A 15270-nucleotide genomic window follows, 5' to 3' on the forward strand; every position below is an offset into this window, starting at 1 on the left:
TGTAAGGATTTTTTATGAATAATAATTAATATAACGGCTGATAATTAATGTTTATATACCTAGCACGGGTTCCTGGGAGAGCACACATCAGTCACACCGCCTGTCCTCCCAACGCTGGCAACTAGACCAAGTTCCTGCTTTGATAAGATAAAAATCCCCGTTTGACACCGTGGCGGCAGGAATATACCTTATAGCAAGAGTAAAGTGTTTGAGGTTTACTGTAAACACTCTCACCACGTAGAGTAAACATTGCCCAAAGTTTTTATACCTTCGCTCAGTCTTTTTTCATCCAACTTGATTTAACGACAATTATACTGAAGTTTTTGCGTTTGCTTTAATAAAAAATGAGATACTTTACATCAAGATGTTCTTGTGTTGATCTGTAAAGTGGAAGAACATAAAAATTATATACATGTTTTGAAGCATGTGAGGGGAAGTTTAATATACCAAAGCCATCACTATTATAACTGGGTGTTACAGAAACACTAATTTATTCATTATCCCGGTCGGTACAGTCATGATAATTATAGTACACACATAGTATGGGATCACAGACAATCTGAGTAACACTATTCAAGTCACTGCTTCTGTGGTAACGTCCACCAAATAATAAATTTTCTAATTAAATTTTATTTACGTTATCTACCCTTCACACTGAAGTCCAGTGTATCTAGATTCTTGTGACTCAGAAAGTAATTTGAATCAAAGGGGCGAGAGGAAAACGTGTTTATATTTGAGGGTAGGGATATATTTATTTATAGAAAGGGATAGAAGGCAATTTGGTTGTAAGTGGGAGGCTGCCGACAAACTCCCGCTTGATGGAGACTCATAATTTTGTCACTGTTGAATAACTGTTGCAGCATATCGTGAGGCCCTTCTTCTTCCTACTTCTGCGTTTATAAGAACATAAGAACATAAGAATGGTGGAAACTGCCGCGGGCCTATTGGCCCATACTGGGCAGTCCCGTTTACACCCAACCCCTATTGCTCATGTAAGCATCCAACCTATGTTTGAAGCTATCCAGCGTATTCGAGTTAAAGATGATATTTGGTAACTTCTTCCATTTATCCACTACTTTGTTTCCAAACCAATGTTTACCTATTTCGCGCCTAAATCTAAATTTGTCTAATTTAAAACCATTGTTACGAGTTCGCTCCTGGTTGGATAGTTTGAGTACCTTTGTAATGTCCCCTTGTTTTAACCCTGACTTCCATTTATACACCTCTATCAGGTCGCCCCTCGCTGTACGTCTCTCGAGGGAGTGCAAATTAAGATGCTTTAACCTGTCTCTATACTCAAGGTTCCTAATGCCCGGGATTAGTCTTGTCATTCTCCTCTGAATTCTTTCCAAGGATTCTATATCCATTCTGTAATACGGTGACCAGAACTGAACTGCATAATCCAGGTGTGGTCTCACAAGCGAAAGATACAGTTTTAGGATGACCTCGCTAGTCTTGTAACTAACACTCCTTTGTATGAGCCAAAGTACTTTATTAGCCTTGTTACGAGCAAAAACACATTGTTTACTTGGGGTAAGGTTCCTACTTATCATTACTCCTAAATCTCTCTCGCAGTCGGATTTCTCAATGGCAACGTTGTTCATCTGGTAACTGGTTTCCCTGTTTACATCTCCAATACTAAGTACTTTATATTTGCCCACGTTGAATTTCATCTGCCATTTTTCAGATCAGTCGAAAAATTTGTTTAGATCTTCCTGTAGTTTTGCTGATTCCTCGTCAGATTTAATAACACGTCCTATTTTAGTGTCATCAGCAAAATTACTTATGTTGCTGTGTATACCGATATCTATGTCATTTATGTATATAATAAATAATAATGGTCCAAGAACTGAGCCTTGGGGAGCTCCACTAGTGACGTTACTCCAATGGGATTTAGTGCCGTTAATGCTCACTCGCTGTTTCCTGTCCTGTAACCACGCCCTAACCCATTTAAGGATATTACCTTTGATGCCATGTGCTTCTACCTTTCTAATTAGTCTTTCGTGGGGGACTCTGTCAAAGGCTTTTCTAAAGTCGAGATATACCACATCATAATTGTGCCCCCCATCCACCGATTCGAAAACTGATGAAAAGAATGTTAATAGATTAGTTAGACATGAACACCCGCTTGTGAAGCCATGCTGGGAATCATTGATCAATCGATGCTTCTCCAGGTGATTTCGAATAGAGCTTGAAATGATTGCTTCCAATAATTTGCCTACTATTTATGTTAGACTGATTGGGCGGTAGTTAGAGGATAATGATCTATCCCCCTTCTTGAAAATCGGTGTTACATTCGCTATATTCCAGGATTCTGGTATTACACCTGTTTTTAAGGACATGTTAAACAACTTTGCTAAGGGCATACTAAGCTCTTCCTTACATTCATTTAATACTCTGGCAAATATCTCATCGGGACTAGGTGACTTATTAGGCTTTAGTTTGTCTATTTGCTTACAAACATCGTTACTAGTCACTACTATCTCGCTTAATTTGTTTTCTTCACTATCTCTGAATAGAGTCGGTGCCTCGGGTATCATGTTTAAATTTTCGGTGGTGAAAACTGTTGAAAAATATTCAGATTTTTGCTCATTTCTCCGTCGTTATCAGTTAGCTCGCCGGTATCTGACTGTATTGGTCCAATCTTTGGGGTTTGTCTTCGCATCCCTTTCTATCCTTACCTCATTAATTTTGAATCTTTAAAAGTTGTCTGTTATATGAGTTGTGTGTTGTAAGAAACTATGACCTAATAATCTGTGCTAAATAGCCCCGGCAACTGAAGCTTTTAAATTAACAATAAGAACAATTTCCGTATACGAAAATAAATTTATTTTTATATCAAGTAATGTTTTATTTTATGTTCTATAAGAAATTATGACCAAGAAGTATTAGACAAACTTATGAAATATGAAAAGATTTGGAGAATTTGACAAATGTGTCAAGTAACCCTCGCTCTGAGGGCCAACAATCTCAGATAATTATCAGCCTTGTGACGATGACCTTTGAGTCTTCTGTTAGCAGTAGGTGTCGGATCTGTAATATGTCATGTTGGTTATAGAGCTTAAACAATTTTAGAAAATGAAAACATTACAGTATTAGTCTGTCCATCCGTTTGTTTCCTTTTAGGGGACTACACGTGTCTGTCTAATTGTCTGTGTTTGTGGGTGTCTGTGTATTTCTGTATGTCTGTAAATTTGTCCTTCACGCAGAATTTTTTGCATCAATAAAGACATTTTTCTGAAACTTCACATGAATGTATATTATTAATATACACAACAATACACTCAAGCCACTCATGTCAAAGTTAAGGACACAGCCGAAGGACCGTACATGTGACAACATCGCAGTAATTAGTGAGCTACGAGTTTCCAACAACAATAACGACAGAAATTTTTAGTATAGTATTTATAACAGGGTTACTGAATGTAACCTCAGGTGTGAATGTTAAGTGTTGTGACAACCTATTAATATCACGATATTAATCTATAGTATGTTAACTTATCATACATCAACCTGGTTGTATGATGATGATGATGATGATGATGATGATAATGAAGTAAAGTGGCAAATGACTTTGCCCTGGGAGAGGAATAGGAGGAGGTGATAGCAGGTGAGCTGTCCACCTAGCTGAGTCGAGTTGATATGTTGGGTGGTGGCCACACACAGCAGACGCCCGCCCGTTCAGGGGAGGCAGGTGGAAGGAGGGGGGGTGGGGGAGCTATGCTAGCTAGGTATTTATTAGTGTAATGGGTGTTAATTTATGTTTGTTAGATGGTGGTGTTATTTGTTCACATGTATGTGTAAAGTGAGTCTTGTTCTTCTATGTTAGCATGGAGGCTCTTGGGTCACCAGCTGTGTGTTTTAGTAGTTACTTTTTCTTTTACCTTGGAGAATATTGGGTCCTCCAACTCTTCAAGTTTGCTCCAGATTCTCTGGGCTTGGCTGTGTGTACGTGTGTTCAGTGGTTCGATATTGTATAATTCGTGAAGTTCTTGTATTTTGGTGGTGTATGGGGGGAGTTGCTTTGATGATCTACGGATAGCTTTGTTTTGTACTGATTGAAGTTTAAGTTGGCTAGTTTTGCTGCTAGTGCTGACTGGTATTGGTGGATACTCTCGGTGGGGGCGGACAAGTGCTTTGAATAGGTATAGTTGAATTTTGGTGTCCTTTTTGCTAAATCTTCGTAGTTTTGTGAGTTGTGATTGGGCAAGCGTTTTGCGTTGTGTTATGTGTTTTGCTATGCCTGTTCTTGTTATTGTGAGTCCCAGAATTTTGTCTTCGTTGGAGTATTGTATAGGTACGTTGTTGACTGTAATTGGTGCTGTGTTTATTTTGTCAATGTGTATGATCTTTAGTTTCTGTGTATTGGTTTGTATTTTCCACTTTTTTTTCATATTCGTTGATTTGCTCGATGGCGTGGGCTGTTTTTCGTGCCATCATCTGTTTGCCTTTGCCTGGATGTCGGATGATTTGGGTGACGTGATTAGCATAAGCTATGTATTCTCCGTGTGTAGGAGGTGGCATGTCCGCCGTGTATATTGTGTAGAGTGTGAGCGAGAGGTTACTTCCCTGTGGTACTCCGCTGTATAACTTGATGCTTGGGCCTATGTGGTTACCAATGATAATTTTGGCCTCTCTATTGTCAAGGAAGTTACAAGGAAAGGAAGTAAAGTTGTTGGAAAGTTCTTGGGTGGTTATTTTGTATTTGAGCCCTAAGTGCCAGACCTTGTCGAATGCTTTTACTACGTCCCTTAATACTACGTTACATTGATCTCTGTTGTGCATTGCGTTTGTTATGTTTTCGTAAATTAGGGCTAAGGCTGTATGGGTTCCTCTGTGTTTTCTAAATCCGTGCTGCCTGGGGTTGTATTTCTCTTCAAGTTCGAGGTGTATTCTCAGTCGGTGGTTAATGATTGGTTCTAGGACTTTTCCCGGTGTTTCTAGATGAGAGATTGGTCTGTAATTTGATACTTGAGTGGGGGATTTACCTTGTTTTGGGATGAGTCTAAGGCTTGCTGTTTTAAATTTCCTTGGGAAGTAACCAGAGGCAAGTGATGCATTAAAAATGTTTCTGAGTTGGAGTTTCATGTTGATTGGTAGATGCTGGAGTATGGGTTTGTTTATTTTACTGATGCCCGAGGCCTTGTTCTTGAAACTGTTTATTGTTTTGTGAATTTCCTCTACGGTGATTGGTTTGATCAGTGTGGAAAAATCGTCCAGAGCGTTTATGTCTATGTTGGGACTTGGTTGCCAGATGTGGGTTGTGTGTGTCATGTGATTGGTTACTTGTTGCTCGGTGTTCATACAGAAGTTCAGGTTGTCTTCCTGGCTTATTTGAAAAAAAAATGCTCCAATATTTCCTGAATTCAGGTTCTTGTTCTTTGGGTTCAGTTAATTTGATTTGGTTGCTGTTTAGAATGTAGTTTGATTCGTTGCAGGAAGATTCCCATCAGGTGTTTAATTTTCCGCCAGAATTCTTTCGGGTTGTGGTAAATTGCTTCTGTGTCTGTTATTAGTTTCTCCCAGTTATTCACGTATGCTTCTTTGGACATGTTTCTTAGTTGTTCGTGTACAGTGTGATATTGTTTTCTGTATTCTGGCGTCCATCCTTGTTCTATGATTAATTTGAATACATTACTGAATTGTGTCTGTAAAATTCTTGATTGATGTGAGTAATGAGGGTGTGGTAATGTACGGTGAGTGGTCTTGGGTAAGTGGTGTGTCATTGCTTGGCTCAGATTTCCGTACCAAATCTCCAGTGTGTTGTCTATTTGGGAAGTGTGTTTGTTGTTTAGTTGGATGATTTGGTGATTGCTTAACTCCTTTTGGAATTCCTCCCTGTTGGACTGGCTGTAGCTGTATCTCATCCTGGCAGGGATCTGTATTGGCGACGTGGAGAGTGTGTTTACGATAGGGAGATGGTCACTGGTGGTTATTGGGCCGGGTTCCATTTGCAGGTTAAGATGGTGATGCTGGTTTGTTAGTACTATGTCTGAATGTCCGATTTGACCTGCTCTGATGTATGTGGGGAATTCTGGGCCAAGGTGTATTGCGTTGTCGTGACTCAGTAATGTGTTTAAAATCTTGCCTACGGCGTTGTTATCCTGGTGCCCCAAGAGGCGGTGTCGTGCATTTAGGTCACCCAGAAAATATGCTGGTATATTTCTTCTCACCAGTTTGAGCATGTCTGCTAGTGAGAATATGGGTCTTCTCGGAGGGAGGTAACAGGTGCCGATTAAAATAGGTCCTGTTGGGCAGTTAATTTCGATCACCAGAAAGTTTTCTTGAAATGAGTCGTGTATCTTGTGTTGTATGTTTCGTTTGATGGCTATGGTAATTCCATCATGTTGTGTGTCTTAACTGTTTTTTTGGTAGACTGTGTAGTTAAATATTTTTATTTTTTCTAAGTTTTTCTTACCATGCGAATTTATGAGGATAATATCTGGCTCTATGTTACGGTATGTGTTATATAATTCGCTTGCTCTCTGTGGGATCCATGCTGAGACATTATGTTGGATTATTTTAAGTTTGTTTTTCATGAAGGCTGGTGGCTAGAGCTGGTTTGCGTCATTTTTGCTGACCGGTGTTCCCCTGACCCCCTCCTGTCCGTCAGCCTCACACCCAGGGAAGTGGGGACATTTATGTGATTTGAGTATACTGCGGTGGGTCATGGCGATCACATGAGATGATTAATTTTAAGAAATCCCACATAACATAAAACTGGTGAGGTCTAAATAATTATTCATAGTTACGTATCGTAAGATATAGTATAGGGTGTCCACATTTAAATGGATCAAATTTGAAGCGTTATAATTTTTTATGTATAAATGTGAGGATGTTGAAAATTGCGCAGTTACAGTTTCTGTGCTTAAAGTTAATTTTTATGTTTCAAATTGAATTATGATGACCCCACAAGAAAAGGCAAAATGTGTGGTATGGATGGCAGAACTTAAGTCACCTATCTGGGTGCAGTGACAATTGAGTACAGCGTTTGGCAAGGAACCACCGATCCGAAGAGACCTGTATTCATGGATGAAACAATTTACGGAGACTGGCAGTGTTCGAAAATAGCATGGTGGATGAAAACCTAGAACATCGGAGGAGGTTGTTCAATGCATACACGCTGCCTTCGACAGAAGCCCAAACAAATCCAACCGCGCTAGTAACGAAATGTAAATTCCACGTTCAACTTTTGCATAAAGTCGTGTGCGCACACGGCTGCAGTTCTATGCATATAAGCTTAAACAGGCTCATCAGCTCAGAATGGGTGATCATATCAAAAGGAGAAATTAAATTATGCACGTGCTCTACAGTGTGGGTAATAAACCTGAATACCTGAACTCCGACGAAACAGTATTTTACACATGTGGACATGTTAATACACACAATTGCCACATCTTAGGAGCGGAAAATTCGCAAGATTTCCTTGAGATCGAAAGAGACAGTTCAAAGTAAATGCTTGGTGAGGTCTTATGCATAACGGTAATGTCGGCCCATTTTTCTTTGCAGGTATATCTGCTACAGGCTATTTGTACTTAGATATGCTTCAGCTGTTTGTGGCGCTACAGGTAGAGGACTACCGACCGGACTTCATATTCCAGCAGTATGGGGCTCTTCCCACTGGTCTAACTCCTTCCTTATGCCTGGGTGCCAGATCGCTGGCGGGGAAGAGAGACAGACCCGTTTCCTGGCCACCCAGATCACCTGACCTTACCCTGCTCGATTTTTTTTTCTTTTGGGTTATGTGAAGTCCAAAGTGTACTCCACAGAGGTGCAGGACAGTGTTCGGCTGAAAGAGCGCATCATAGTGGCGGTGGCCTCCGTTACCCCTGAAATGTTATAAAATATGTAGAGGGAAACTGAGTACCGTTGTGACTCTTAATCCGTGGGACGAATAGTGCACATATTGAATGTTTGCCCTGACGGACCCTAATGTACCCGAATGAAATATACCCATGCACCAAATGAAACTCAAGCATACTGACTACGACCTGCGGGAATATTCCCTGTTTACATTATTCAATGAAAATTTATAAGGCTTAATTTTGTTTTGAGTTTTAATATGGACACCTTGTATTATAGAACAGTTATAGAAACAATGTTTATAATGTTCACCAGTGGTATGGTAGTAATAGTAAGGACATGTAAACATACGATTCGTGCTTTAATCAAAAGTTTGGTTAATGCTACAACTGGGCAATTACAAATATGGGACACTTGTAAACTATATTGCATGCTATTCAAACTAATATTGTTATTTTTAAATATGGCAAGCTGTATTTCTGTTACATTTCCTCTGGCAGTACCATTATTCAGGCTTCCATTAACAATGGTCACTCAGTTTGTAAGCATAATGGTCATCCTTAAAAAGGTCTTAAGGTGTTCAAATGAGGTAGAAATTAGCATTTTATATGTTGTTTTTCAAGGGTTATTAAAAAAACAATTAAAAAACAAAGGAAATTATTTTGTTACGAAAGTTTACAATTAAATGTAAATACTATATATTTCATGTAAATCCACAATGAAAACGTGGATAAGATAAATCTTGATAAAATCACACGGGAAAATGGAAACAACGGAGTACCTTAGCTTTCGTCTTTATTCAAGACATCTTCAGAGGCAACTGGATTACATGGACAGAGAGAGGCTTAAATATACAGGGTGACCTTAAAAACATGAGGTCAGGTCATAATGATGACATCCACTAATCCCCACACCAACACACACGTAGAGGAGCTTAAGAGAAGGGTGGTGACGTGACTAACCAGGTCAGGTAAGAAAAAAGGGACCCACAAAATAACTATCATACATAACTCCATATAAATACAGGCGAGAGGAGCCTGTATATATATGGAGTTTTTTGAGTCTAGATTACTAACCAATAGAGTGGACCTTATTCGTCCATGGTATAGATATGTAGATGATGTTCTTTGTCTTTGGCCTAGAAACAGTGACCCATTGGAATTTTTAGACAAGCTTAATGATATTGTCCCTAGTATCACATTCAAAATTGAAAGAGAAATAAATGAATCCCTTCCATTTCTTGATATGCTTATCATGAGAAATGGCCAAAACTATAAATTTAAGGTATATAGAAAGCCCACACAGGTAGACAGTTTCATTCACTTTTTATCGAATCACCTTGAGTCTACCAAAATGTCAGTTTTTTCTGCTATGTTCTTAAGATGTCTGCGTATTTGTGACTCTGAATTTATTGACGATGAATTGAAACACATTCGTTCCATTGCACAGAAACTCGGGTACCCTTCTGTGTTTGTTGATCGTTGTTTTAAAAGGGCTAAAAATCCTTTCATTCCTCTCAAACCAGACAAGTTCCTACACTTAAGAATATTTTGACTCTGCCCTATCGTAATGAATTTGTCCCGTTAGTTCGGTCCCTCAAGCTTCTAAATATTAATGTTGTTTTCAAGTATGACTCAATCATTACCAATATGTTAATAAGGAATAGCCCAAGTTTGAATGTAAATGGAAGTGTTTATTGTATTCCATGTATCAAATGTAATTGTAATTATGTAGGTCAGACAGGAAAAACACTGCAGCTCAGAATCAAACAACATAAGTATAATATCAGAACTGCATCTGAAAGCAGTGCCTTGTTCGTTCATGTTAGGAATAATAATCACCCCATTGCTTGGGAAAAAAGCTTAGAAGTGTTCAAATCTTCTTGTGTCACAGAAAGACTTCTGGTTGAAGCTAGTTTGATTAAGGAATTAAAATCAATAAAACTTAGTGATGGTCAGTTCAAAACTGATAATATGTTACATAAATTTATTTGTCAGTGGCCCAAGGTTAAAAATGCTTTGAAAACCTTTGATCTAGATGTATGATAGTCATTTTGTGGGTCCCTTTTTTCTGACCTGACCTGGCTAGTCACGTCACCACCCTTCTCTTAAGCTCCTCTACGTGTGTGTTGGTGTGGGGATTAGTGGATGACATCATTATGACCTGACCTCATGTTTTTAAGGTCACCCTGTATATTTAAGCCTCTCTCTGTCCATGTAATCCAGTTGCCTCTGAAGATGTCTTGAATAAGACGAAAGCTAAGGTACTCCGTTGTTTCCATTTTCCGTGTGATTTTATCGAAATACTATATATATATATATATATATATATATATATATATATATATATATATATATATATATATATATATAAGAACATAAGAACATAAGAAAGTGGATACTGCAGGAGGCCGATCACCCATACAGGGCAGATCCTTTCACCCATCCCAGCACTTCCATGTGCCTATCCAACTTCGTCTTGAAGTTCTGTCCCTGATCCCACTTATAGCACTCGGTAGCCTATTCCACATCCAACTCTATTACCAAACCAGTGTTTGCCTTATGGTCCTTTCTGAATGGAATTTATCTAATTTAAGCCATTTGTTCTAGTTATTTCTGTTATTACTGAAGCTCAGAATATCTTCCATTTCCAATTTTAAGTTAACTTAATTTCACCCATTTGTACACCCTATCAGTATTCCCCCCTTAACTTCATGCCTCTCTAATAAAATGCTTCAAGCTTTTCAAATTCTTCTTCATATGGAAGGTTTTCAATATTATGGATCATTTTCACGTCATTCTCTTTGTACTTTCTCCATTCTATAATAAGGATACCAGGAACTTAAACCATAACCATGTGGCCCTTACCATGAAAGTTTCATGATAACGTCAGCAGTTCTGTTACTCACAGACCCAGATATGGAACCTGGAACTTGTTTATTTTTGTTGGTGAATTACAGCCACATTGTTTCTGTGTTTCAAAGCTCGTTACAATAAATACACGATCTTTTTCACAAACTGAGTTTTCTATTTCGTGTTACTCAGTTTATACTTTAACGTTTGTATTCGTCTCCTCATCTGTAAAGTACTCTGTATTTATTTTCAGTATTAAAATTCATTTGCATAAAGTCTTACCACCCACTCATGTGCGGCTCAGATCTTTGAAGTGCTCAAAGTCACTGTCTGAATATCACCTCCCATTTGCATCATCTGCAAATTTATCATCCTACTAGTTATGCCCTAAATCAGATTCATTACGAAATATAACAAACAGCAGAGGGCTCTAATACAGATCCCTGGGGAACTCCGCTTTTGACCGCACCCCAGTCTGACTTAATCCATTTATGCTGACTCTTTTGTTTCCTACCACACCAAGACCTAATCCATTTTAATACTGATCCACCTCATCTCATGTGCTTCTACCTTCCTTATCAATCTCTCATGAGGGACTCTATCGAATGCTTTACTGAAATCTAAATAAATTATACCATATGACTTATCATTATCTACCGCTTCATATACTTCTGAGAAAAAGCTAAGCATATTTGTGAGACAAGAACGTCCCTGGGTGAACCCGTGCTGAGAAGAATGAATTAAGTTGAATGTTTCAAGGTGGCTTCTGATTTTTGTAGCAATAATTGACTCTAGCAACTTGCCTATGATTGACGTGAGACTAATGGGACGGTAATTTGATGCTATTGATTTATCACCCTTTTGGAAAATCGGAACTACATTTGCAAGTTTCCAAGCTTCTGGCACTAGGCCCGATTCTAATGACTTATTAAATAAAACTGCTAATGGATTACTCAACTCATCTCTACATTCTTTTTAATATTCTAGCATATACTCCTGTCTGGACCAGGCGATTTATGAGGCTTCAGTTTGTTAATTACTTAAGCACATTGTGCCATTAGTAATATTGATATTCATCAACATATTTTCTATACTGTCGTTATATACCTTATGAACTTCTGGAAACTGTGCTAGGTTTTCATTTGTGAATACGGAGCGAAAATGACTATTTGACGTACTACACATTTCTAACTCATCATCAGTCATTTCTCCTGTCGTAGTTTTAAGGGGACCTATTGTATCTCTAACCTTTGATTTATACAGTTGATAAAAAGCTTTGGGGTTATTTTTCGATTCGTTTGCTACCTTGATTTCATAATTTCTCTTTGCTTTCCTAATTTCTGTTTTTACCTGTCTTGTTAGGTTCTGATAGTAACCAAGTAAGTGATTTTCGCCTTTCTTAACTGAATTTTCTTTTAGGGATGTGTTTATTTTGGGCATTATTGATTGTCGCAATAAATTGTTCATAAGTAGCTGCTAAATTAAATTCGGGGTTATCCCGTCCTAAGTTGGAGAAAGGCATCCTCCTTGAGGTACTCCACTCTCAAGATTAAACATAGTTCCCATAAAGTTTCCAATTTGAATTTGTGCTCTCCTATCATCTAAATAGTTACACAATATTCTTAGCAAGAGAGAGAAATACAAACCAAGGTGTATATATACAGAGGAGGGTGAGACCAGGTCCACAATGGTCAGGTATTAGGTAATGACCCTACTAATCTTTAAATAGCACACAACGGTTGGTGGTCAGGTCAGATGGTCAGGTGACCCGGCCTTCTCACCTGGTTACACCTTCACTACAAAATGTCCAGCTTGTAACATGCTGTTACTCAAATCATGTTGAATGCTTCGTATGTTAAATAAGATTGATTCTATGATGTTCCTATTTATCAATTGAATACATGCAATATTGAGGAGGCATTATCCCAGTCAATGCAATGCTTGTTATCCCTCAAATGAACAAACAGAGCATTGGATTCCTGGCCTGTCCTAGCACTGTATTTGTGTTGTTTAATTCTAGTTGCAAGATCTTTTGCTGTCTGGCCTAAGTAAAACATATTACATTCCTTGCAAGGAACTTTATAAATGCAACCAATTGTGTTGTTGGGGGAGTTCTTGATTAACATTTGTTTAACAGTGCATGAGTTTTTAAATGCCACATTGACGTTCCCTCCCTCCCTCCCCTCTCCCGAGTCTTGTTACTGGCCATCTGCGACTCATTACCTCCTGTTTACATTCTTAACACCTTACCTGACTCTTACTTCATCGTTTGTGAGACCGAGGCAGCTTGTAGAGTGATGCATAAAGAGTGTAACAAATTGGGAATGAAAAGTGTTTTGCAAATTTGCTCTCTAAATGGATCAATTTCTCTTCCCATATGTTAGATATATCAGTCATACAGTGATCAGTATTCATGTTAGATAAATCAGGCATTCAGTCTTTATGTTAGACAGGTCAGGCAATCTGTATGAGGGTATGAAGGTAGAAAAGTTATTCATACATTCAGTCATTCTCTACGTATGTATTAGCCTCTCTCAAACAGACAGTAATACTTAGACAATGTGGGATATACGAGTATACATTATGTTTATATAATTATGTCACCCATGTCAACTAGACTAGAAGTGTATAGTCGTAAGTGTACATGTGACAGTGGTCACGTAACCCAGTGTTTTTCCACTGATCTCCACGAACATTGGATGCCTGGATCATCACTAAAACTACGGTCACACTAGAGTTTTCCATGCAATAAATCCACGATAGCATTTCATCCACATGCAATAAGTAAATGGTACAATCCGCACACTGGCAAAAGGAACCATTGGCCAGGATCCCAGCTCGCGCGGCTAGTTTGAGCTCATATGGAGAGCAGGATGACTTCTATGGCAGCATTAACCACTTTAGTGAGATGTGTAGTCCTGTTAAAGAATACCAAGACGAAAAAGAAACGATTGTTGCGTCCAAGTGATATTTGTTTACAGAAGTGACGTAAGTACTCTAAAGTCAAATTAAATTCACGTCGTGATGTATTTATATTATTTGTTTTATTTACTATGGCATTTTTGTTTGTGTTCTGTTATTGAAATACTCTATTTTATATATATTTTTTTGCATTTTAACATTAATAAGGAAAAATAAAAATGGTGTAAATTTTATTAATGCAATAGCCTCTATCGGGCAAATTTCAACCCACTTGAGGAGTTCATTGAAAAACCAACATTACGGTGGATTTATGTGATAGCTGTTTTGGTATCACATTAATTGTTTTAATTAAGTTCTGGAACTCTTTTAGTGGCAGGGCTTGATGTAAACACGTATAGCTGTTTTCTCTTCATTGTTGAAGCACCCATATACACAGATTTAATCTGAGAGAATAAATTATGAATTCTTTCCAGGGAAGTGTTGCGAATAACACTTTGCGATAACACTTTAGTTAAGTGTATGACTTCCTGTCCAAATGGTAATAATCAACTGCCCTCGCTGGGTGTGAGAGAGGCGTGGGAGCGAGCCGGCTATTTTGAATAATTAGCTGACCTGTCCTCGACCTTTGAGAGTCGCATGCCAAGTGTCTGTCGCCAACAACACGTTGACTTACTTGGTGAATAAGTTGGTGTTATTCATTTGGGTGAATATTTATATAAAGCAAAGATGCTGTTACACCGCCTTGCCACCACCAACCTCGTGGTTTAAATCCTAGGTATTCCTAACCATGTTACAATAAAGTGTGCTTTAGCTAAACTATTGCAACCTGCACATACTTTTCAATGCCTTTTGAAGAGTTTTCTTGGAAACCATTGTGAATCTAGAGGACACTTCCCTGTAACAAATTATCATGACAGTCAAGGAAATGACAAATATAATGGCAGGCATGATGAAACCATGTAGGATTACTCCTGAAAATAAATAATAAGGAAGAGAATCCTGTAATGCAGGAAACTGTGTTTCATTAATGTAATAAAGAAGTTTACGCTTATCAGAGACAATGTGAAGGATGTTGATATTAATATTCAGTAAAAATGGTATGGGTACTAGATCAGCAGTAATGTTTGATACAAATGCAAGATGATGGTGAGCAGGCAAGGTTGTGATTGCATTACTGTTGAGCTCACAATAGTCTGGTGCTATATCGTCTATTGCTGTATCGTGTTGAGCAACTTTCGTAGTAGAAGTAGGATGTACATTGTTCATGTTCTGGGTAATAAGTTCAATATACAGGAGCGAACACAAACACCTGTATAGATTTTATGGGTGTTCCTAGTTTACTTCTGATGTGGTGATAAGCGTACCCAAGGGAGTAGTGCTTCCTAATCTGTCTGCTTGCCACCGCCTTATAGGACGACGCGTATGCGGCAGGATATATATTAGCAGCTTCCATGTATGTCGCTAAAAGTAATATTAATTAAGCATGTGGGACATCTTAAATATATCGCCGTACACTGCTAGTTGCTTTCAGAACAATAGTGTATAAAATGGAGCACATACATCATATATACATAATATATAAGGCATGTTAAGGCTACAGACACATACATACACCTCCCCTATACTTCATAAAGTCTTGAGCTGACCTTTCTTTGGACTACCGGAGCGTCGAGGACTAGACACGGGGAAGGGT

This window comes from Homarus americanus, unplaced genomic scaffold, assembly GCF_018991925.1.
Source record: "Homarus americanus isolate GMGI-L3 unplaced genomic scaffold, GMGI_Hamer_2.0 scaffold14467, whole genome shotgun sequence".
NCBI classification, from domain to species: Eukaryota; Metazoa; Arthropoda; class Malacostraca; order Decapoda; family Nephropidae; genus Homarus; species Homarus americanus.